We start from the raw sequence: 24,347 nt of genomic DNA, 5'->3' as shown, positions 1-24,347 counted from the left end.
CCCGCAATTCACGGCACCCCTAAGCCCCTCTTTAGTCCCCCGTATACTCACACACCCCTATCACTACCCAGCTTTCTGCTCTCCTGAACCGTAACTTCCACCACTGGGGAGTCGCTGACGCTGTTTTGCCCACATGCCCCTATCATGCCTCATAGCCCAGCCTCCTGCTCTCATGCACCCGAACTCCCACCCAGTAGGAGGAGACACTGACTAAGGGCCACCATCCTGTACTCCTGTACTGCCACGCTGGACCCTCACCCACTGGCAGAAGCTGCACAGTATCTCCCACCCTCCTCTTTAGTCCCCCTTATGCCCACACACCCCTATCACTACCCAGCCTCCTGTTTTCCTGTGTCGTGACCTCCGCCAGTGGGGAGCCACTGACTCAAAAACACCCTACTATACTATTGCACACACACACCTAAACAACATGCACACACAGCCCCCCCCCCACACCCACAAATGTCACTGTACCATCCACACTATCAATGTACATCTTTCTCTGTAACCGCTTTTTAATTAAACAAAACAATACACACCCCCTTCCACATCATATGCTCTCTATTTAACACATTTCACCTATAACTCAAGTTGCAATACAGGCATCTTTCATACAATTCTAATCATCTTTCTCATATACAAATGTTCACAAATTAAGGGGGCGCAGCCCCTTACGACGGTGTGAAGAGCGCCCATAGGGCGCGATGAATCACCTAGTATATATATATATATATATATATATATATATATATATATATATATATATATATATATATATATATATATATATATATATATATATATATATAGGAATGGTGCGGCCCGGCACTCTCCGTAATAAATCAGCTGCCCTGGTGCCCCTCCGAGGTATGGTGTAAGAAGCAAAAGAAAGGCTGGCACTCTGGGGTCTAGAAAAAAAGTGCTGTATTTCAAAGCAGAAGACCAACGTTTCGGGGGTGGTCCCCCTTTGTCAAGGTGCGTAGGTGATAACCGTACTAACGGTCCATTCTTATCTTCTCAGAGACAGTGTGAGCCCATCTTGTGAGGTTCTTTTCAGAAAAAAGGAGTCATGAAAATCCTTGTAGTTCTCGCTGTCCTAATGCTGGTGTCTGCTGAGGTGTGTCTGGTGTCTGCTGCAGAAATGGGACATGACAGTGACAACGAGCTTTCTTCTAGTGACCTTGCCAAGGTAAGAACCTCAGATTCACAATACATGTAATAATCATCAAGTTTACAGTTACACCTGATTTCCCTCCAAACTGGTGCCGCTGCTATTGTTGCTGTAAGGCAATACATCTACCCAGTGGGCTGCCACAGTAATATAGTCCTTAGTCCTTAGGTCAGTTTCTAAGTAAACCCAATGCCTAGTGTTTCTTGGGAAGTGCCATGCTATCAGCTGGCTAAGGGTGGGATGTTCTAACATTCGTGACACCCTTAACGCCGCTCATCGCCGGCTACCGCAAACATAATTATCGCATATGCTCTAACACAGGCATGTCCAAAGTCAGGCCTGGGGGCCAATTGCGGCCCGTGCTGTTATTTCAAGCGGACCGCAGCCTCCAGCTGGAAGCGGGCAGAGCATCAGATGTGGAAAGCACAGGACACTATTGGTGGGGCCCCGGCGAGCGCGACTTTACCTTGCTGTCTGCTGCAGTGAGGAGGTGCAGGTCACCACAGTCAGATGTGTTTGGCGTCCTACCCCTGCTGCTGAAATCATATATCACCCTACTCCACAATCACAGTGACAGCAGTGTTTGGGGAGGGGGGCAGCAAGGGGGAAGCTTGCTCCCGTAACATGCAGTGCGGAGGAGGGCAGTAGTGGGAGCCCAAGCATCTCCTGTCCTTGCAGTGCCTGCTTTGCCTCTCCTTCCTCTGGCTCACACAAGGGGCTGGGAAACATACAGAGAAGGGAGGGGGCAGAGTGGGGGACACACAGTGAAGGAGGGTCAGGCTGGGGGACATACAGTGAGTGGAGGCAGTGATGGCCATTCAGAGAAGGGGGAGCAGGGGCAGGCAGGGGGACATACAGTGAATGGGGGCAGGCTGGGGGACATACAGTGAATGGGGGTCATACAGTGAAGGAAGGTCAGGCTTAGGGACATACAATGAATGGAGGCACTCATGGACATTAAGAGAAGGGGGCAGGCTGGGGGACAGAGTGAATGGGTGCAGAGTGGGGAACATACAGTGAATGGGGGACATACAGTGAAGGAGGGGCAGGCTGGGGGACATACAGTGAATGGGGGCAGGCTGGGAGACATACAGTGAATGGGGGCAGAGTGGGGGACCATTCTGATGTGGTTAATGATTCAAAGAATGTTAGGCTGAATGGTCGGCCCCCACACATTTACACTTCACCAAATCTGGCCCTCGTCACAAAAAGTTTGGACACCCCTGCTCTAACATATGCGATAATTAAAGGAAAGCTCTTGCGTTAAGAGCTGTCCTTTGCGGTGGGAGACAGCGGGCCCCACCAGGACCCGGCAGCTCCTCCCTCCCTCCCTTACCCGGCGCTGCTGCTGCTGCGCTGGGCTCTCCTCCAGGTTTTGCCCGGACAAAGGTAAGGGGGGGGGGTCGATGCGGGGCAGTGGGAGGGCGGTGCAGGGCAGTGGTGGGTCGCGTTAGAAGCCTATAGGCTTCTATGAGGCATCTCCAGATTTTTCTGGCGATGCCCCCCGTCGCGATAACCCGGCGGGGGATGCTTAGAGCATCCCAAATAATGGGGATAATGGGATTTTTACCGCATTTTTAGTTTAGAGAATCTCCCCCTAAGTCTTGCAGCAGGTACTGTAAGTAGCATCCAATTAACACAGGTGGAACCTCTATATTTGGAGCAAACACACAAGGCAGCAGCGCTTAATTAACATGAGTGGATCTCCTTTTTTGGAGCAAACACGGCAGTAGCACCCAATTAACACAGTTGGAATGCCTTTATTTGGAGCAAACACAGGGCAGTGTACCTTTACAGCACATCGGAGAACCCCTTAACATGTACGAGCACACAGGACAGTGCACCACTACTGCACATGGAAGAAGGTAAATTAGAGGAATGGTCAAGAGCATGGCAACTCTTGAGTTTAATGCCAAAAAATGGAAAATCATGCACTTGGGTCTCAGAAATCCAAAGACTCAATATAGTATACATGGCACTATAATGTAAACTACTGAGGAAGAGAGGGATCTAGGTGTCACTATTTCAGGGGACTTAGAGGCAGGTAGGCCATGTAACAAAGCAATGAAGAAGGCAAGTCAGATGCTTGGTTGCATAGGGAGAGGTATCAGCAGTAGAAAGAAAGAAGTAATAATGCCACTGTATAGGTCATTGGTACGACCTCACCTAGAGTATTGTGTTCAGTTCTGGAGGCCATATCTCCAGAAGGATATAAATACATTACAGACTGTACAAAGAAGGGCAACTAAAATGGTGCATGGCCTACATCACAAAACGTACCAGGAAAGACTAAACGATCTTAATATTTATACTTTAGAGCAGAGAAAGGAAAGGGGGGACATGATAGAAACTTTCAAATATATCAAGGGTTTTAACAAGGTACAGGTGGGAGACATTCTTCACAGGAAGAGGAGCAACAGAACACGAGGACATGCACTGACACTAGAGGGAGGAAGATTCAGGGGAAATGTGAGGAAGAATTACTTCACAGAAAGAGTAGTAGATAAGTGGAATAGCCACCCATTAGAGGTGGTACAGTTAAATACAGTAGTACAATTTAAACATGGGATAGGCATATTGATATCCTTACAAAGAAATAAGGATCAAATATGGTTGAGGTAACATGTTCAAATAAGGGCAGACTAGATGCGCCAAGTGGTTCTTATATGCCAGGGCAACCCTCCCGGTATCTGGGGGACTCCTCTGAGCCCCCCGAATCGCGGCATGTAAATGCCGCAATCCGCGGGTCTCAGAGGAGGGGGCGGAGCTAAAATGGCACAATCGTGTCATTTTAGCCCCGCCCCCTCCTTGGAGATCAGTCATTTCTCATATTTCCCGTAATGGGGGCGGGGCTTAATGTCAAGCCCCGCCCCCGATCGGGTAAGGAAAGTCTCCTCTCCGGGCTTCTCCCGGAGAGGAGCATTTAAAAGTCGGCAACCCTGATATAGGACAGTCCCCCTATACAGCAAAGGCTACTAGTGGTACTATAATTGGTTCCTTCCAGTGTTACTTCCCAGTAAAATCCACAACCTCTGCTCATGTCCATGACTGCACTTGCTTCTTTGTGACTTCCTATTGGTTGTCCTACCTTTCATGCACCTGCAGGACAGGAAATACCATTAAAACGCAACTCCCTGTTTTTCAGGTAGCCCTAGCTGGCTTCTATGGGCTGTAGCCAATGCACATGCATAGTACCATTGCTGCTGCTACTGCACATAAGCCAATCCTATCACCTGTCAGCTACATTGTGTAGATGCTGGCACCAGGTCAATGGTGGGGACAATCAGCTGCCTTTACCCCAGCAGAAGCCACCACTACTTCCAAATGTGTTTGAGTTTGTTACGTTACTATCTCAAAAAAAACAATATGGGGGAAATTTACTAAAATGTGTATTCTACTTCACATGGGATGTTGCTATGGGCAACCAATCAGAATATACTACGGTACTTGTGTATTATCACGGCGAGGTAAGGTATGCGATGGGACCCGATTTCAGCCTTTCCCTGGGCTGAGTATACAATTTTAATATGGCGTCTCATCGCATGCCATTATAATGGCATGCGATGCGACGCGATCATGCCCGATTTGGGCTTATTCCCATGTTAAATGCCCCCCAGACCCAATTTTTAATTGTATCCCCACCATGATGGTTAATGAGTATGTTAAATGCCCCCCCAGTGTTAACGCCACCCCACTATCAACGCCAACCCGAAGCGTGGCGAGCGCGGCGGTACGCGTCCTCCGACCTTTTCATACCCCCACTATCCACGTCAGCGTTGAGTTGATTTTATATAGTGTGGCGAGCGCAGCGAGCCCAAAGCGTGGCGAGCAGATGCAACATACGAGCCCGAAGTGTGGCGAGCGGACGCGGATTACTTAACATGTATTCTGCGCAGTGGTGTAGCTAGGTGTCACAGTGCCCGGAGCATGGGCATGCTTCGCCCCCCCCCCCCCCCCCCCCCCGATTTGTGGCAGGATGACACCTCCCCCTGTATAATTATTATAATAATACCCCACAGGCTTCTCCCCCTGTATAACAATAATACCCCACAGGCTACTCCCCCTGTATAGTCTTAACGGATTGCTGGATTCCAGGCACTAGCCAGTGTCAAACGCAGGATTTTCAGGGGCGGTTTCCAAATACCACCTCTTCATACATATTCACCCAAGTCACTATAGATGAGCGGCGTCTTCTGTGACTTGCTAACACACATTTCCCTTTTTTTTATATTATCCGCAGTTTATAAACAGCAGCAGAGATTTATTGCTGACCTCACAGGTACATGTAGGATGGGATTAATCCTTAGCTGTAAAAGAGAACATTGTTCTCTTTCCTTCCAAGTCAAGTTCCAGGTGCATGTAGAGTTAAACACAAGCTCGGTCCTCAGGACCCCACACAGTTCACGTTTTCCAGGTCACCTGGCAGGTGCATTCATCATGTACTGTACTGACACATTTTAAAAGATCCACAGGTGGACCTGATTATTTCACTCGTGATTCTGTGAGACCTGCAAAACATACACTATGTGGGGTCCTGAGGACCGATTTTGAGAACTTGTGCACTAGAGACTGATGAATTGGTTTCTCAAACTATACCCCAGAATAACCTGTGATCACCCTTTAATTTATATAAGCAGTATGGTTACCTTCAAAACTATTTAAGTCAGGGTGGATCCAGAAGTAAATCACAGGGGGACACTTTGATAGGGGAAGGGGTTAGCGGTAAGAGGAATATTTTTGTGTATCGCAGGTACGTACGCTCCCATGAGAGGGGCATGGCAGTAATACAATGTGGGGAAAGTACTGCCAAGGATATGCCCATCTGGGTTTGTCATAGGTATAAGGGATACACACAAATAGGATAAGTGACACCCCACACAATCCATTCCACCTATAAAAGTTACCAGGAATGCTGCTGCTGCCAGATAGATCTCACAAGTCACGCTAAAAGTTAGGGACAGTCTGCAAACTACTTCCCACTATACAAGTGTAGTCAGCAGTGTTTTAATGCACTTGAAAAGTGGCAAACGTTTTGCAGAATGCAGACTATCCACACACACACACACACACACACACACACACACACACACACACACACACACACACACACACACACACACACACACACTTCTCCCAGTGGATTATTGTAGCCCACACACACTTCTGAAGCTATCAGGAGTCAGGGCTGTCTGTCCCCTTGTCTGCCCGACCAGCACAATATAACTAGCCCTACATGAGACACTCACACTGCTCTACTGTTATTACTCACTGTCCCACGACGACAGCCAGCCCAGCACTGTCAGAATGAAGCAGATATGGGAGAACTGCAGAGGAGAGGGAGAACTTAGAGGAGCTGCACAGTGACTGTGCGCTAACGCTGAAGCCCCCCCACTGGCAGACAGTGGCTGACCAGTCTCTCACGGAGTCACCTCCGGGATAGTGATGCTGCTGTCAGCCAGGGGGGTTTCTATGTATTCAAAAACCCCCTTGTGTGCACATGTGAACGAGGCGGGCTGCAGTGAAGTTAAGTAGGTATAACTCACTGCAGGCAGCAGCCTGTGATCATCACAGACAGACTACTTCCTACTACCCCTCCCTTTGTACCGGCCTCCTGCACTAGACATGTCCTCAGTGCAGGAGGCCGGCGGCCATTTTTCTGTAGACTACTAACTGAGAAGACAGTGGGCGGGCGGCATAAAGGGCAGGGATGCGGTGTGCGGATCAGGCGCCATGTCAACTGTCGGCGCCTGGAGCGGGCGCTCCGCCCTAGCTACACCACTGATTCTGCATCCCCTCGCGTGGCTCGCTGCACTCACCACATTTCGGGCTTGGTGGCTCGCTGCGCTCGCCACCCTATATAAGATTAACTCCACGCCGACGTGGATAGTGGGGGTATGAAAAGGTCGGAGCACGCGTACCGCCGCCCATCGCGGGCACGCTGCGCTCGCCACGCTTCGGGTTGGCGTTGATAGTGGGGTGGCGTTAACAAATTGGGGGCATTTAACAGTCATTACCCATCAGGGTGGGTGTACAATCAAAAATCGGGTCGGAGGGGGGCATTTAACATAGGAATCAGGCATCTGGGTGCCTGTACAATTAAAAATCGGGTCCAATCGCATCGCATTGCATGCGATCATATCGCATGCGATGCAATGCGATTTTTGGTTGTACAATGCCCTACGATGGAAATCGTGGGCGCCGTGATAATACACAAGTACCTCTATACAGTATCTGTCTGATGTAATGATCATATGTGTCTTTTTTGTACAGAGAGAACATTTACCCTCATGTTTTTTTCAAGGGACATGTGGAAACATGGGTAAGTCTTAGCAGTGGTGGGATTTATTGTCTCATTTTTTTAACAAGCATAATAATAATGTACAGGCACACCACCGAAAATCTGGCACCCTCGGTTCCGACACTGTGACAGATAGTCTAGATCAGGGGTGTCAAACACAAGGCCCGCGGGCCAAATCCGGCCCGCCAGACCTCTTCATGTGGCCCGCGCAGCCGCCGGCAGCCTTCACCTTTTATTCTCGATTTTTTTTTTTTAAACAAGAAAGCCGCCTCTTCAGCGCATGCACGGCAGCCTACAAGCCAGAGAACGTCTGCCCTCTAGCGCAGTGCCGCCGGTCGTCAACCCCTCCTCCGCTCCCACCTGCTGTATAGGAGCCAGAGAGAGGAAAGAGCAGGTCCGTCGTGGTGAATGGTGCTGCTGCTGTGCACTCCAGGTCACTTTTTGCTGAGTGTGCACTGCACAGTGACCGGGAGCATGCTGCCCCCCCACTCCTGGATAGATAGTGCGAGGAGCGCTACTCACAGGAGGGAGGGGGAAATGCGCCTGTGTTAGAGCACAGCTGTGTCCTTGGTAGTGGAGCAGCTCAGACTGGAGTGGACGCATCAGAGCAGGTAAGTGTCAAACTCTTGCCTATGTGTGTGTGTGTGCGCACTGGCACATTGCAGCCCATCATTAATTGCTGTGTCCCATGATAATAAGCAGGACATATGCCCTAAGACTGAGTGCTGCCCCCCTGTGCAGGCAGCGTGTGCCCTAATGCACTGCAGTTCACAGCAATAGCAGGAGGGAAATGCTACTGCTGAGTATACAATAATTGAATGCAGTGACAATAATTTATGATAATAAAGAGGACACATAGTCCTACAGACAATAATTTATGATAATAAAGAGGACACATAGTCCTACAGATACAACCGGCCCTTTGAGGGTGACCAAACTGCTGATGCGGCCCCCAATGAATTTGAGTTTGACACCCCTGGTCTAGATAGATAATTGGTGGCATCCGCTTTGCTGCACCCCCCCCCCCTACCTTCCGTGTCCCCATTGCAGTGCGGCTCTTTCACCCACTGACCGATGCTGATCTCTACCTGCTTAGCTAGGTTCCTTGTACTACCTCTCCTGTACCAGGCAGCACTGCATGCGTATGTCAATGGCAAAATACGCGATCATTTCTGGTTACAAAATTACTATGATTTCAGTGTTTTTTTACAAATAAAATAAAGTAAAATTAAAAAATCGAACTGTTATTAATCAATGACATTCTTATATGTTAAATATTTAATTAGGATTTTGAATAGATGTCGCACAGCACCTCTTCTGTGCAGAGAGAGAGAGAGAGGGAGCCAGTGGATGCCCAAGTTCTAGAGAAGCACTGGGTACGCCCCTAAAAATGATGAAAATGGGGGTCGCTGCTCTAGGCTATGTCCCATCTGCTCAATGTCACTCCCATCCACTACTTAGCTTCTCCCCCTTTGCACATGGCAGGTCCCTATTTAAAAATTACTAAAGTTGGGAGGTATGCATGTGTGTGAGTATACAGTATTTACATATTATATATATTTATTTATTAACAGTTTCTTATAAAGCGCACACATATTCCACAGTGCTTTCCAAGGGCCTTTGTCAAGACCCCCTCTCCTGCCTTCTCCAGTGTGGAGAAGGCAGGAGAGGGGGTCTTGACAAAAGTCTAAGTGTAGACCAAAACGTTGACTGCAAACCCACTGTCATGTAACTATACTTTGTTGTGGTATGTATTAAAGTTTATCTGCAAGCAAGAAGACTGGTGAGTGCACCCCGTTATTGATTGGCATAAATTTGGAAGAGCCTGCATTGGAACTTTCTGGTTTTGTTGCACCCCAGCAGGTGGTTGATATGGAGGAGAGTGCTGTCCTATTCGGATAAATATATTGATATATCCTGATACAGATGAGCCATCTTCATTGAGTTCTCCAGTGTGCCAGCAGAGGCGAATCTAGAATTATAGTAATGGGTGGTCTCAAATCCAAATTTATAAGTAGGGCGGAACTTTGCGCGGTGAAGCCGCGTGCCAAAAAGAGGGAGTGGTCTCATGGGACAGAGGCATGGCATCACAAAATGGGGCGTGGTATTACACTTTAGACCACACACAGTAATGCCCATTACACATTTTAGCCAACTCCGTAATACCCATTACACATAAATCAACATGCCGTAATGCCAATTACACATAAGGCCACACACCATAATGCCCATTACATACTATATAACCAAAACGTTATGGCCATCACATATTTGACACATAAGTGCCACTTAGTAGTAGTAGTAGTATGTTTATTTATAAGGCGCCGCAAAGTGTCCGCAGCGCTGTACATAGCAAACAAAAAACAAATGACAAGGTAACGTACAGGGTGTGTTGAAAAATACAGTATAAATAGGGGTATAGCTGGTAGAAATAAAATCAGCATCAGTTCAGAAGTAGGTGTCAAAATTGTCGAGGAGACTGAAGATGAAGCAGAGGAATAGAAGAACAGGAAAGGAGGACAGGTGAGGTAAAGAGGTAGGGTGAGTAAGTGAGGCAGGAGGACCCTACTCATAAGAGTTAACATACTAAAAATAGGTGGGTGGACGAACGAAAAACAACAGGATAAGTAGGAACGGAGGGGAACGGAGGCAGGATAGGAGGATCAAAAGAGGTTAGGAGGAGGGATAAGCTAGTCGAAAAAAGTGGGTTTTGAGGGAGCGCTTGAAGGAGGTAACGGAATCAGAAAGCCTGATGGGTGGCGGGAGGTTGTTCCAGTGCAGGGGTGCAGCACGAGAGAAGTCTTGGACACGGGAGTGGGAGGAGGTGATTTGGTGAGAGGTCAGTCGGCGGTCAGCGATGGAGCGAAGAGGACGGGAGGGAGTGTGGATAGAGAACATTGAAGAGAGGTAAGGAGCGGTGGAGGAGGAGAGAGCCTTGTAGGTGGTGGTGAGGAGTTTAAAGAGAACTCGGAAAGGAATGGGGAGCCAGTGAAGAGATAGACAGAGGGGGTCGAGGCGGAGGTAGAGCGGGGGGAGAGGAAGATGAGCCTAGCAGCAGCGTTAAGAATGGTTTGGAGAGCTGCGAGGCGGGTGAGAGGTAGCCCAGAGAGAAGGATGTTGCAGTAGTCAAGGCGGGAGATGACAAGAGAGTGAATGAGAATTTTGGTCGCGTCAGTGGAGAGGAATGGTCTGATGCGTGAGATGTTGCGTAGGTGAAAGCGGCAAGACTGTGAGAGAGCACGAATGTGGGGGGTGAAAGAGAGGGAGGAGTCAATGATGACACCGAGGCAGCGCGTTTGGTCGGTGGAGGTGATCTCGGTTTCACCAATGCTGATGGAGATAGTGGGAGAAGAGGGGATGTTCGGGGGATGGAAGATTAGAAGTTCAGTTTTAGCCATGTTTAGTTTCAGGAAGCGTTGGGTCATCCAGGCTGAGATGGCCGTGAGGTATTCTGAGACCTTGGACAGGAGTGATGGGGATAGGTCGGGGGAGGAGAGTTAAATTAGGGTATCATCAGCATAAAGGTGGTAATGAAAACCATAGGAGCTGATGAGGGTGCCCAGAGAGGTGGTGTAGAGGGAGAAGAGGAGAGGGCCAAGGACTGACCCTTGGGGAACACCGACTGGCTGCGGGGTAGTAGGAGAGGAGGAGCTCGGAGTGGAGACGGAGAAGGAGCGATCGGAGAGGTATGAGGTGAACCAGGAGAAGACCGTGCCAGTGATGCCAAAGGAGCGGAGGGTGTTGCGCAGGAGAGGGTGGTCAACGGTGTAAAAGGCTGCCGACAGATCAAGCTGGATGAGGATAGAGAAGAGGCCTTTGGATTTAGCCGATAGTAAATCGTTAGTGACTTTGGTCAGGGCAGTTTCAGTGGAATGTAAAGGGCGGAACCCGGATTGGAGGGGGTCTAGTATGGAGTTAGCAGTAAGGTGGCTTAGGAGACGATTATAGGTCAGACGTTCTAGGAGCTAGGAGGCAAAAGGGAGGAGGGAGATGGGCCTGTAGTTGGATGGAGAGTTGGGGTCCAGATTTGTTTTTTTGAGAATTGGGGAGACAAGAGCGTGTTTGAAGGAGGAAGGGAAGATCCCAGAGGATAGGGAAAGATTAAAGAGGTGAGCCAGGTGAGAGCAGACTGACAGACTGAGACAACGGATAATATTGGAGGGGATAGGATCGAGCGGGCAGGTGGAGGGAGAAGCGGATTGAAGGATAGAGTGAACTTCAGCAGCAGTGGTGGGGTAAAATGAGGACAGGGGTTGAAAGGAGGGGAGTGGAGATGTAGGAGGGGAGGAGGGAGAGGGTGAGGTCATGGCAGCAGTGATGGCAGTCCTGAGAGAGGAGATTTTGGTTGAAAAGTAGGTAGCAAAATCAGCGGCTATGATGGAGGACGGAAGAGCTGGAGGAGGGGGGGAGAGCAAGGAATTGAAGGTGGCGAAGAGCCTGCAGGGATTAGATGATTGGGAAAGGATGAGGGACTTAAAGTAGGATTCCTTGGCCAGAGCAAGGGCAGAGCTGAAGGAGGAAAGAATGAATTTGAAATGGAGATAATCCGCAAGGGAGCGTGATTTCTTCCAGAAGCGCTCAGCAGTGCAAGAGCACTTTTTAAGGAATCGGGTGATAGACGAGTGCCACGGTTGGGGGTTGGAGCATCGAAGGGGGATAGAGGAGGGAGGGCAGGCAGAGTCCAATGCCGAAGATAGGGTGTCATTATAGAGGGAGGTGGCGAGGTTCGGGCAGGACATGAGGGCGATTGGGGCGAGAAGAGGACACAGCGTACCTACATGCTCATTGCTAGGGGGTTCTAGCTCTATGCCAAGGGAGCTTCATGCTCGATGCCAAGGGGGCTTCATGCTCGATGCCATGGGGGGTAATACATGTTTGTTGCCAAGAGGGAGTGAAATTGCTCATTGCCAAGGGGGGAGGGAATTGCATGTTGCCAAGGGGGGAGGGAATTGCTCGTTGCCAAGGTGGGGATGGAATTGCTCGTTTCCAAGGTGGGGAGGGTTAGCTTGTTGTCAAGGGGGGAGGGTTACCTCGATGCCAAGGGGGGGGGGAATTGGTAATTGCCAAGGGGGGGAGGGAATTGCTTGTTGCCAAGGGGGATGTCATACTACTGCACCTAATTTAAAGAAATGACGCTGTGCGCTGCCCGGCTGTTTAGTCTAAGGAATTGCTTGTTGCCTATGGGGGGAGATGTTACACGCCACTTGACTCACCTATTTGAAATAAATGACAGCCGGGCAGAAAGAGTGATGTGCGCTGTCCAGCTGTAGTCTCTGAAGGCGCATCAATATTTTTAGTTCTCGTGCTGGGGTCCGGTAGCCAATCAGGAGCTGCTTTCAATACCACCAATGCCGCTCCTGAAGGGAAAACTTTGGCCTGGCTGTCATTTCTTTCAATTAGGTGCATCCAGCGACCAGCGGCGTAAGCCATCCCCCTTGGCAACGAGCAATTCCTTAGACTAAACAGCCTGGCAGCATACAGCTCTCTGCCCGGCTGTCATTTCTTGAAATTTTAAGCGGCTGGTGGTAAATGTTTGGCGCTTTAAAAAAACTGGAGATTTCTTACCAAATCTCTCACTTTCTGAATCTCTCATCCTATTAAATCTCACTCATTGTTCCTTTAAATAAACTCCGTGGAAGCTGATTTTTGAAACATTTGTTACACTTGTCAGATTAAACTCTATGCCTACAGACTGGTACAGTATCTCCAGTGTGGAGACCACACAACGAGAGACAGCAGGTACCAGACAATTACAATCCATAGGCAATATCAAGAGTGTCACCCAAACTGCTTTTGTGATATATTCGCTTAACAGGTGTTATTATCGGTCCTAATATTTGTGTGTCTATGTCTAACCTGTATGTCTAGTGTTCATTTTAAGTGTATTATTAAAATTTACATTTTAGTACAATTCATTCTAACAATGGCACATTCCCTCTCCCCTGGATTGTCAGACTAGCATTCAATAGCCCTAGGGGGGTTCTATGAGTCGGTCTCTTGTAATGTCCCCTAACCATCCATATCTCAAATAAATACAGCCAAAAAATACAGAGATTACGTTTCATAATCTCGACAAAAGAGTGCCCCAGCAAAAAAGAGAGTCTTTTCTTCTTTTCTTCAAATAATCATTGGTCAACTGCCTCTGTTATGATATAGTCAAGTTATTTTTTATATGGAACAGTCGGATTACTTTGAAGCAGTTCATAAGTATTCGGATTGTTAATCTATGAGTATACTTCCTTTTTGTAGTCATTACGGTCCCAGACCACTATCCCTCCCCCTTTGTCATCAGGGAGGATCCTAACATCATCGTATGATCTCAAATTTTTAAGAGCTATCTATTTATTTTTGGTGAAATTGGAAAACAAATTTTGACATCTGTCTTCCTGAGACAAATTCACCTTGGACTCCAGGACCTTAGTAAAACTTAGGATAGCCAGGTTATTGGGTGGGGGCGTCAAACTTCGATTTCTTTTTGAAGACCTCATACACTGACGGATCTTTAGTTTAGGTGCTACAGTCGACTCCTGCCTACCAAAGAATTCACAGAGATGTAAGTTGCTATTGAGTCTGGAGGTCTCGATTTTCCAATTAAACGAGTAGAATTTAATTGTGGGGACAAATGAAAGGCCTTTAATTAAAACCTTAATTTCTATCGGGGATAGCTGCCGATTGGAGATACAGTAGATAAAGTAAAATCTTCTTATTGTGAGCCCTCTCTTTCGAGCCTCCAGCCTTGTCCACTGTGTCTGGGGGCATTGTCTTTTTCACTGCCTGCTCTGGTTCTGACCCTGACTTGGGGCGTGAAGCGTTTCTTTTAAAATTGAAGGTCTATTGCCAGTATCACTGGCTGAGGAGACCGTATAACTGTTAGTATACTGGTCCATAGTGGTGCCATTTATTCAGCGTCTGAAGTGCTTTTTTATTGGGTGGTCTATAGTTCCATGTAATCCCTGTTGACTCTGTTAAATTAGCTTTTTTTTTAAATCAATTAGGTCCTTCTTAAAGGTGGCCCAATTAAATAGTCAGTTTGTTAAGCCAATCTTGGACAGGGTCATTGGTCAACTAAGTTAGTTGTAATTTAGGGGGTTATTCTGGTTCATTCTTTCTGACAAAATCCTTCTTAGATGGACAAAACCATGTGCACTGCGGGTGGGGCAGATGTAACTTGTGCAGAGAGAATTAGATTTGGGTGGGGTTTTACTTCAAAGTGAGATCTATATTGCAGTGTAAAATTATGCAGTCAGTATTTTCCCTGCACAGAAACAAAAAAACTCACCCAAATCTAATTCTCTCTGCACATGTTACATCTGCCCCTCTGCAGTGCACATGGTTTTGTCCATCTAAGAAGGATTTTGTCAGAAAGAATGAACTAGAATAAACCCCCTAGTTAGGTGTAGCGTCGGGGACAGAGAGTGGTGGTAACTGGCATACATTCCAGATGGGGTAAGGTCTAAAGTGGAGTCCCGCAAGGTTCAATATTAGGATCCACCTTGTTTCATGTATCCATTAATGATATAGGAAGTGACATAGGGGCCCATTTATCATGGATCACATTTACAATGCGATCTTGGTGGAATATTACCGCCCAAGATCGTATAGTAAAATGCGATCTAACAGCAGGATGTATCAACCCTGACACGCAGGGACAGAGCTCTAAAAGGAGCCCTGTCCCTGCAATGTGCTGAGCCAGGCGCCAGGGTGGTCTGTGCATGTGGGGTTAGTGCTGAACCCTCGCCGACCTCACTGACAACACTGCCCCAGAAGCAGCATGGTGTGTAGCTGCCGGGGTTGTGATTTTCTGCTCCCCTATGAAACCTATGGGGGAGGCTGCCGGCGGCAGTACAGGAGGAATCGCAAGAGGGAAGAGAGATTCCAGCTGCTGTCCCTCCTACATACATTGGGGTGATACTTAATATTTGTGACTAACTTCTGAAAACTGGTGTTTTCGGGGATTTAACCACAAATATTGAATGATAAATGGGACCCATAGGGAGTAAAATTGCATTATTTGCAGATGACATACAATTGAGTAAGGAAATTAACTCAGGAGAGGATGTGGATACACTACAAAGTAATGGGCCCCATACATCAGCAATCACAATTAATTAATGGTTTTCCAGATCCAGTGATTTCCCCCCCCCCCCCCAGATAAATGGTTTCTCTAATCTATTTGACTTGCCCACACATTACAGATTTATTTCAGTGATCGGCAGATTTTTCCCATCTAAAGATTGAATCCTCATATCTGGAAAGTGCCCATACATCACCTCAATCGATTGTCATTTCAGATGTTACTTCTTTTCATAATGTAAATAGAGGAATAAGACGAAACGGGAATGCCCACACATATAAAAAACAACCACAGATAACAACAGATTATTAAACATGTTTAAAAATCTGATTCAGCAATCGATTGGCCATTCCAATCAATTTTTGATCGGGATCGCCAAAAGGGGGAGCCCACACATTAAAGATTAATTGTGACAATCATCTCCAGATCTGAGGATTGTCACAATTAATTGCTGATGTATGGGGCCCATTACTTAATTAAACTGGAAAGGTGGGCGGAGAGCTGGAAAATGCAGTTTAACATTGATAAATGTAAAGTAATTAATTATGGGAACAAATATGAACATGCTGGACTTGAGGTCATCAAAAATGAAAAATTGGGTAATAGTGCACACTGCTCAAGTGCAGCAGCAAAAGCAAACCGGACACTGGCATGCATTAAACGGGGAATGGATCCAAGGGATGCCAATGTGATAGTGCCTCTGTACAAGGCATTGGTGAGACCCACACTTGGAATACTGTGCCCAGTTCTGGGCAACGCACCTTAAAAAGGACATAAATGAATTGGGAGAGGTACAGAGAAGGGCGACTAAGCTAGTAAAAGGTCTAGAATCACTAGAATTCAAATATAGGTTAACCAGGCTGAATATGTTTTCACTGGAGAAACGGAGGTTGAGAGGTGATATGATTAGTATGTTCAGATACAGGATTAAGGAATCATATGGAACTGGGAGATGATTGGTCAGTAACAGGCCTATACTTAGGACACGCGGGCATGTACTGAGGCTCGAGGAAAATAAATTCCGTACTGAATTAAGAAGAGGATTCTTCACCATTAGAGCAGTAACATTCTGGAACTCATTGCCGGTGGGGGTGGTTACAACAACAACTGATAATGAATTTAAATCAAAACTGGATACATTTTTGGCCACTAAGGGAATCCTATAGATATGACTTATTCAAGTCAGTAGTTACAAGTCACATAGGTTGAACTCGATAGACTAACGTCTTTTCAACCTTAATTACTAAGTTTCTAGGTCTCATACTCATTTCTGCACATTGCCCATTTCTCTAGCTGCCTCGCTGATACTCAGGGGTACATTTATTAAGTTCGGTGAAGTGTTAAAGGGTCTGGTTTTTATCACCGGCCAATCAGCTCCTACCTGTCATTTTTCAAACCAAGTCAGTAACTTCACAGTTAGGAGCTGATTGGCCGGTGATAAAGTACCAGGCACGTTATCACTTCACCAAGCTTAATATTACCATGTATGGCTGTGTATGGTACAAATTTTGTACCAAACACACAGCCATACATGGTAATCATCATCATCATCAATGGCTGCCAGGCTGTGTGTGGTATAGCCATGTGACATCCAGGCAACTATTAGTGTCAGTATTTCCAGATGATATAAATCAGCCAATCATTACATAGCTGTGATTTTTCAAACTAGGGGCCAGATTCTCTAAGCTTCAAAAGTGATAGAATGGAGAGCGATAAACAGCCAGCCAATCAGCTCCTATCTGACATTTTTCAAACACAGTCTGTGACATGGCAGGTAGGAGCTGATTGGCTGCCTGTTTTTAACTCTCCATTTTATCACTTTTGAAGCTTAGAGAATCTGGCCCCCAGTCTGTGACATAACAGTTAGGAGCTGACTGTTTGTAACTTTGTATAAGATCTAGTAAGCCTTGGAGAGAGATAAAGTAGAATTAGGTACAATACCAGCCAATCAGCTTCTAACTGCCATACTACAGGCTGTGTTTGAAAGAGAACAGGGGCTGATTGTTTGGTATTTTATCTTTCTCTCCACTAGATACAGTAATGCTCCAAGACTTAACAAATCTCCACCTTTACTTCTCTCCACTTTATCTCTCACTGAGCTTTGCTACATCTCGCCTGAAAGGTGGTGCATGATCCTGAAGCTCTATGGGGTGTATTCAATGCAGCTGATGAGGGGGATAAATGGCAGGGATCACTGAAAACATGCGATCCCCGCCGTTTAACCCCCGCGGTGGCCACTCACCCTATTTAATGCACCAGGGCCTCAAACAGCGAGGCTTGCGGCTAATGCAGGGAGCCCGCTGCATTTAGCCGCAAGCCTTACTGTTTTAGCGGCCTCTTACGCTGTTTCCCCCTCGTTCCAAACACCTAGCAAGGGGGAAACGGCATGTGCAGGGGGGTCAGTTGAATACTGACCCTGCGAGCTGTGACAGCGAGCAGGCAGCACTGCTTGCTGTCACAGCTCGCACAAATCATTGATTATACCCCTATGTCTGTGGCCTTTTCACGTTTGATTGATCAAAAGACTGAAGCAGTGATACAGTATCTGCGTGTAGTGCTTGTGTCTAACTATAATCTATTCTGTTTTCTTCATATAATCCTCAGAATTGGGCAGATAGATGAGTAATGAAGATGGAAAGAGAAGTCCCAACTGTTACCTTGGACAAACCTTACTCACTACAACGGAAGATGACGTATAATATATTATATCCAGTATACAATTAATAGTTAAAATTAATTTATTTAAATTGGTTGTATTAGCTGAGTAGGCATAAGGATAAATAAGAATCCTGTTTTTCCCCTGATTGGCTGAGTGTGACTTTGTTACTTGGCAAATTAGTTGATCTGACTTTGCAGTGTCAATCATTAATTTGAGCCAATTAGGGGCTCAAGGGGTGTGTTTTGTTATTCTGGGTATATAAGTGGGGGATATTCTTGCAGACAGCCTCTTTGGTGATTTGGGGTGATTTGTAGCATCTACTGGCCACCAGGACCTCTCAGGTTAAATTATAACTGAATAAAAAGCTTTTAGCAAAGTTTTCTTTGTGTCTGTCATTATTTCATTTGGAAAAGTTATGGTTAATGTCGGTTTAAGTTATTAGACGATTTTAAGGGGTGAATTAGGAATAAACCAGAGGAGGTCTTAAAAAAACCGTCTTTAAGAAAGCTACATTAATCGTCGTGGGAAGGGGGGTCGCCGGGGGGGGGGGGAGCAAATCGCAGGGAGGTTGGGGGGGGGGGGTGGTTGCCGTGAATCACGGGGGGGGGGGGGGGGGGTGGGGGTGTGTGTGTGTCATCTGGTGGCTGTGGAGTAATGGTGGATGGTGGGCATGTACTGTAGCCCTGGCTGGGCGGGGGGAGGTGATGTCAAGGGGATGGCGGTGTGTATCGCACTGGTCTTTTCCTTAGGGGGGGGGGCGGGTTTGTGTAGAACGCTGGGTGGGAACGTTATACACATGGGGGATGAGTGTCTTTTCCCTAGGGGGGGCGGGTTTGTGTAGAACGCTGGGCAGGAACGTTATACACACAGGGTATGAGTGACAGATCTGGCTAAATATATAAGAGATGTAGTCACAATTACATACAGAAAATAGACATGCTGCATATCTGTCACGATCCTGACTTGTTTCACATTGTTTTCTCCATTTCCAAGTGTTACCAGACTTGCCTGTGTCCATTCTGCTGCTGCAGCAGCATCACATTCCTAGCTGATTATTCACCTGTGAGGATTCCTGTCTGCTGAAGTAATCACAGGCTACTTCAGGTTGTCTGCATTCCAGGCTCCTCCATATTGAAGACCATCAGCTGACATGATTGCTCCAATAGGTTACCTGCAACCTCTGACCTGTACACCTGTGCCAGAATCAAGGTATTCTCAAGTCCTTCCTGGTTCTGATTGATGCTGCGGCTTACAGCCAATCATGGACAGGCAAGGGGGATATATGTCAGGGATCTGGCCCTGCCTCCCTGCCTTGAACAACTGTTCAATCTGTCCCTTGAGTTCCTGCTCCTGAGTCAGAGAGGTCCCAGGCTCCTAGCTACCCAGCATTTCCAGTGATTCCGTCTCCAGTGATTCCATCTCCAGTGTCCTGCTGCTGCTATCTGGCTATCTCTCCAACTGCCAGTCACTCCTGCGTATTTCATCCCTGCGGTAGAGTGTGCCCAGCCATCCCTGCATAGGTCGCCGCAGGTTCTGGTTAGCTATTCCTACTAGCTCCCAGGCTAGTTATTCATCTTGGCTCCCAGGCCAATCTCTTGTTATTGTGTCAGTGTTCTGACTGCCGACACCCCGGTAGACCATCAACTGCAGTGTTGCTCCAGAGACTATTACTATCTGTGTCCTGACTGCCAACACCCCGGGTCGACCACCAGCTGTTGTGTTCACCAGAAGTATACTATTAAGGCAGGATTCTCTGGAATGTGCAGATAACCTTGTATGGTGTACGCTGGTGATTGGCTTGCATATGTTAGGAACCATAATGAAAGTACATGTGTTCAGGAATATACAGTAGGCCAAGAGTTATTTTTATCCTAAAATGGCTGCCAACATATATCTTACTTTGTTTGGTTTATTTATCGCATATACTCACGGCAGCAGGTCGCTACGTGAATGAACGCAGTTTGTGCTTATATTACAATAATGGGTTATGTCTAGAATTATTATGCTTTTAATACATGCTGCACCTTAGAACACCTTAGCATGAATTACCAGGACCCAATCAACCTATAGGCTGATCAGCCTGCAGCCTGGTTCCTTGGGAGCACAGCGCTGGTACAATTGATTCTTTGACTCTACCTACTACTGGAAGCGGTGGGGGGGGGGGGGGATGTCTCTGCAGATTATATGCAGACGCCATGGAATCTGCAAAAACAGCCTCCCAAAATTGACCGCCACCTTCAAGCAGACAGACGCTATACTTACTACTAGACCTCTTACGTCTGTCAGGAAAAGGCTGCACGTCTAGCGTTACCCGGAAGTGTGGATTCTGGAAGCGCTGCGCAATAACATCCCTCTGACAGTGAGCATGTAACCCCCTGACAATGAGCATGTAACCCCCTGACAATGAGCAAGAAACCACCTAGCAATAAGCATTGAACCTCAGGAAACAAGCATATGTAACCAAGGCAATGAGCAAGTAAACCCATAATGAGCATACAGTATGTAACCCCTGACAATGAGCATGTAACCCCTGGCAACAAGTACGTAACTCCTGGCAATGATCACGTTGGTCAAAAAAAATAAAATTAATAAAACCTGGGCAATATTTATGCCTAAGATACATGGTGAAACTACAACAAGGATGAGCATGGCTACTTCTGTATGATTCATATAGTTTGTGATAATGCATGTCATATAACCAGGGCCGGTCTGGCCTAACAGCATGCCAGAGCAGTTCTGCTCGGGCTTATGACACAGAAAGACTGGGGTTGGCAAGGAAGCTCTGGTCTGCTCAACCGAAGCAGATAGAATGTTATGAAGCATCCTCCAGATCCGGTGACTCTAATTCTGCCTAATTGGTAGAGCCGGCCCTGGAAAAAGATACGGTTACATTATACCCCAGCCTTGCACTGGCAGGTTCCTCACTGGCTGTCAACTTTCCCTCAGTACCTGTATGTATGAATGCTTCCAAATGAACAAATTAATAATGAGGACATTTTGTACAATCTCAAGGGTTTATTTTAAGACCTCCATTGGTTTATTCCTAATTTACCCCTTAAAATTGTCTAATAACTTAAACCAAAATGAACCATAACTTATCCCAATGAAATAATTAGCCTTAGCCTAATCAGCTAATACAATCAATTTAAAGAAATTAATTCAAACTATTAATTGTATACTGGATATAATATATTATACTTCATCTTCTGTTGTAGTGAGTAAGGTTTGTCCAAGGTAACAGTTGGGGGTTCTCTTTCCGTCTTCTTTACTCATCTATATCACCCAATCTGCCTTCTTCTGAGGATTCTATGAATAAAACAGAATAGATTTGTAGTTAGACACAAGCACTATATGCAGATATCAACACTTCAGTCTTTTGATCAATAAAACGTGAAAAGGCCACAGATATAGAGCTTCCGGATCATGTACCACATTTCAGGCAGGATGTACCAAAGCTCAGTGAGAGATAATGTGAAGAGAATTAAAGGTGGAGATTTACTAAGTCTTCGAGCATTACTGTAACTAGTGCAGCGTTGCCGACTTTTACAGTCTCCTCTCCGGGAGAACCCCGGAGAGGAGACTGTCAGCATCACTTCTGGGGGTGGGGCCTGATGGAGACATCATCAGTCCCTGCCCCCATTGATGCAAATCACGCAATATGCGGGTCTCCGATGAGGGAGAGGAGCTAAATATGCCCGATTTGCATATTTGGCCCCGCCCCCTTCCGCCGACAATTTCAAGCTTCTGCCCCCAGGCAAATGAGGGGGGGGGGGGGGGGGAGGGGACAGCCAGATTCCGGGAGGGTTGGCAACCCTGATCTAGTGGAGAGAAAGATAAAATACCAAACAATCAGCCCATGTTCTCTTTCAAACACAGCTGTAGTATGACAAAACTCTGACAAAAGGCTTAAAATATGCCCCCACCTCAACAGCGGATGACTTTGAAAAATATATAGACATTAACAAATTCGTAAGAAAGATTACTCTAAAAAAATTCTTCACCATTCAGGAAAGAAATAGAGGAGACCAAGCCCATTCATCCATTCAATTGGAAGCTGAGTGCGAGGAACAAGAAAAGGTAGATCCTGCAAAAGAAAAGAAAAAGAAGAAGAAAAAAAGTAAATTCTATCCCACACATATCAGGGGGAATTTTATAGAGACATTTAATAAGATTGTAACAGAAGAAATGGAAGAAATGGGGAAAAACATCACCAGATTCAAACCCCAGAATTTGACTAAGAGAGAAAGAGAAGCCTTAAAGGATTTAAAAGAAGACAAATCAATCATCATTAAACCCTGCGATAAAGGGGGAGGAATCACTATTATGGATAGAGGATACTATGTCTCCGAAATAGAAAGACAACTGAATGACAGAGAAACATATAAGAAATTAAACTCTGACCCAACTGTGAAAATAAAAGAAAATCTGGAAGGCTTATTAAACAAACACTTAACAACAAAAGGATTAGAGAAATCGGAATTCGAATTTGCTAATATAGAGGAACATACCACATCAACCATCTACATTCTACCCAAGGTTCATAAAGACACCGAAAGACCACCGGGAAGACCAATTATTACTAGCACGAACTGTTTAACTGCCAATCTGTCTGAAATTATTGATTCTCTGCTGCAACCCTTGGTCATCAATAATGTAACGTACCTAAAGGATACAGGTGACGTTTTACGACTGTTAGAAAATATGGAGTACCATGAAGGCATGCTACTAGGAACAGGGGACGTCACATCCCTTTATACTTCCATTATACATAAAGAAGGTTTGAAAGCAGTAGCCCATTTTTTAGAAAAATCGTCATATACCCGCCAGAAGAAAGATTTTATAATCGAATCCATTGATTTTATTCTGCATAATAATTATTTTTATTTTGACGGAAAGTTTTATCTTCAAATAAGAGGCACTGCCATGGGCACTAAGTTTGCCCCATCTTATGCGAACCTTTTTATGGCTTATTGGGAAGAGGAACACATCGTTGGAAAGGAGGTCGAGAAGCTACTTCTATGGAAAAGATATATCGACGATGTACTCATATTGTGGAAAGGGGATGAGACAGAATTACAACACTTCATATTAGATCTTAACAAGAACGAGATCAATATTAACTTCACCTTCACTACGAGTTCCGTCAAAATCAATTTTTTAGATCTCACCATATACATTAGCGAACGTAAAATACAGACTAAAACTTTTAATAAACCCACTGATGTGAACTCATACATCCCCACCACCAGTCAGCATCATAAACCTTGGCTAAGAGGAATTCCCAAAAGCCAGTTCCTGAGAATACGTAGAAATTGTAGTGAGGATAGCAATTTCAAAATCCAAGCAGAGGAAATGAAAAATAAGTTCTTGGAGAAAGGATATAAGAAGGAAATATTGGAAAAAACGATAGAAGAAGTAGCATCTAAAGAAAGAAAAACATTGATTCAAACTAAAGGAACAAAGGAACATCAGAAGGAAGGGAAAGGTAAAGATCTCCAATATGCTTTTATCACCAGGTATGACAGAAATTTTAGAGAAATGGAAAAGATTTTTAAAAGAAATTGGCACATTTTGCTAAGAGATCCCATTTTAAAAGACATTTTACCACAAGCCCCAAAATTTATTTATAGAAAGTCCAGAAATCTAAAGGATCACCTAGTGAAAAGTACATTACAGGAAGAAAGACCTCAAATGGTGAGAACCAAAGGCTTCCATCGTTGTGGCCTCTGCCAGGGATGTAAGCAGATTCCCAGTAAAGAATCTAAAATCACCCTAGTCACCATTAATAATAAAGATGTGAAAATTTGTGACTTTATAACCTGCCAAACATTTAATGTGGTGTATGGCATAGAATGCACCTGTGGTCTGTTCTACGTGGGAAGGACCACAAGACCTCTGAAGATACGTATTGGAGAACATCTGAGAAATATTAAAAAAGGACTCATGACTCATCAATTATCAAAGCACTTTAAAGAGGTCCATAACAGCTCGACCATGCATATTAAAAGATTTTTTGGGATCAAAAAAGTCATGGCAACATGGAAGGACAAGAATGTAGAATCCAATCTGGCAAGAACTGAGATGAAGATGATCTATCAACTTAAGACTCTTGCACCATATGGTCTTAATCAAGACTTTGAGATGA

The 24,347-nt window shown here is 45.9% G+C and overlaps 1 long non-coding RNA gene across 1 annotated transcript in view; it reads left to right on the top strand.

Moving 5' to 3' along the window:
* LOC146079760 (uncharacterized) overlaps positions 1-18,477 on the top strand; it is a 57,034-nt gene extending 38,557 nt beyond the window's left edge. The window contains exons 2-4 of the long non-coding RNA XR_014474734.1: positions 1,022-1,189; positions 7,442-7,490; positions 18,148-18,477. This is a non-coding gene — a long non-coding RNA (uncharacterized LOC146079760). The remainder of the gene's footprint in view (positions 1-1,021; positions 1,190-7,441; positions 7,491-18,147) is intronic.
* Positions 18,478-24,347: the final 5,870 nt, after the last annotated feature.

Source organism: Crinia signifera, chromosome 5, assembly GCF_055691185.1.
Source record: "Crinia signifera chromosome 5, ASM5569118v1, whole genome shotgun sequence".
In the NCBI taxonomy this organism is placed as follows: Eukaryota; Metazoa; Chordata; class Amphibia; order Anura; family Myobatrachidae; genus Crinia; species Crinia signifera.
The sequence above is the reverse complement of the archived record's forward strand: the minus strand, read 5'-3'. Positions and strand labels throughout refer to the sequence as shown.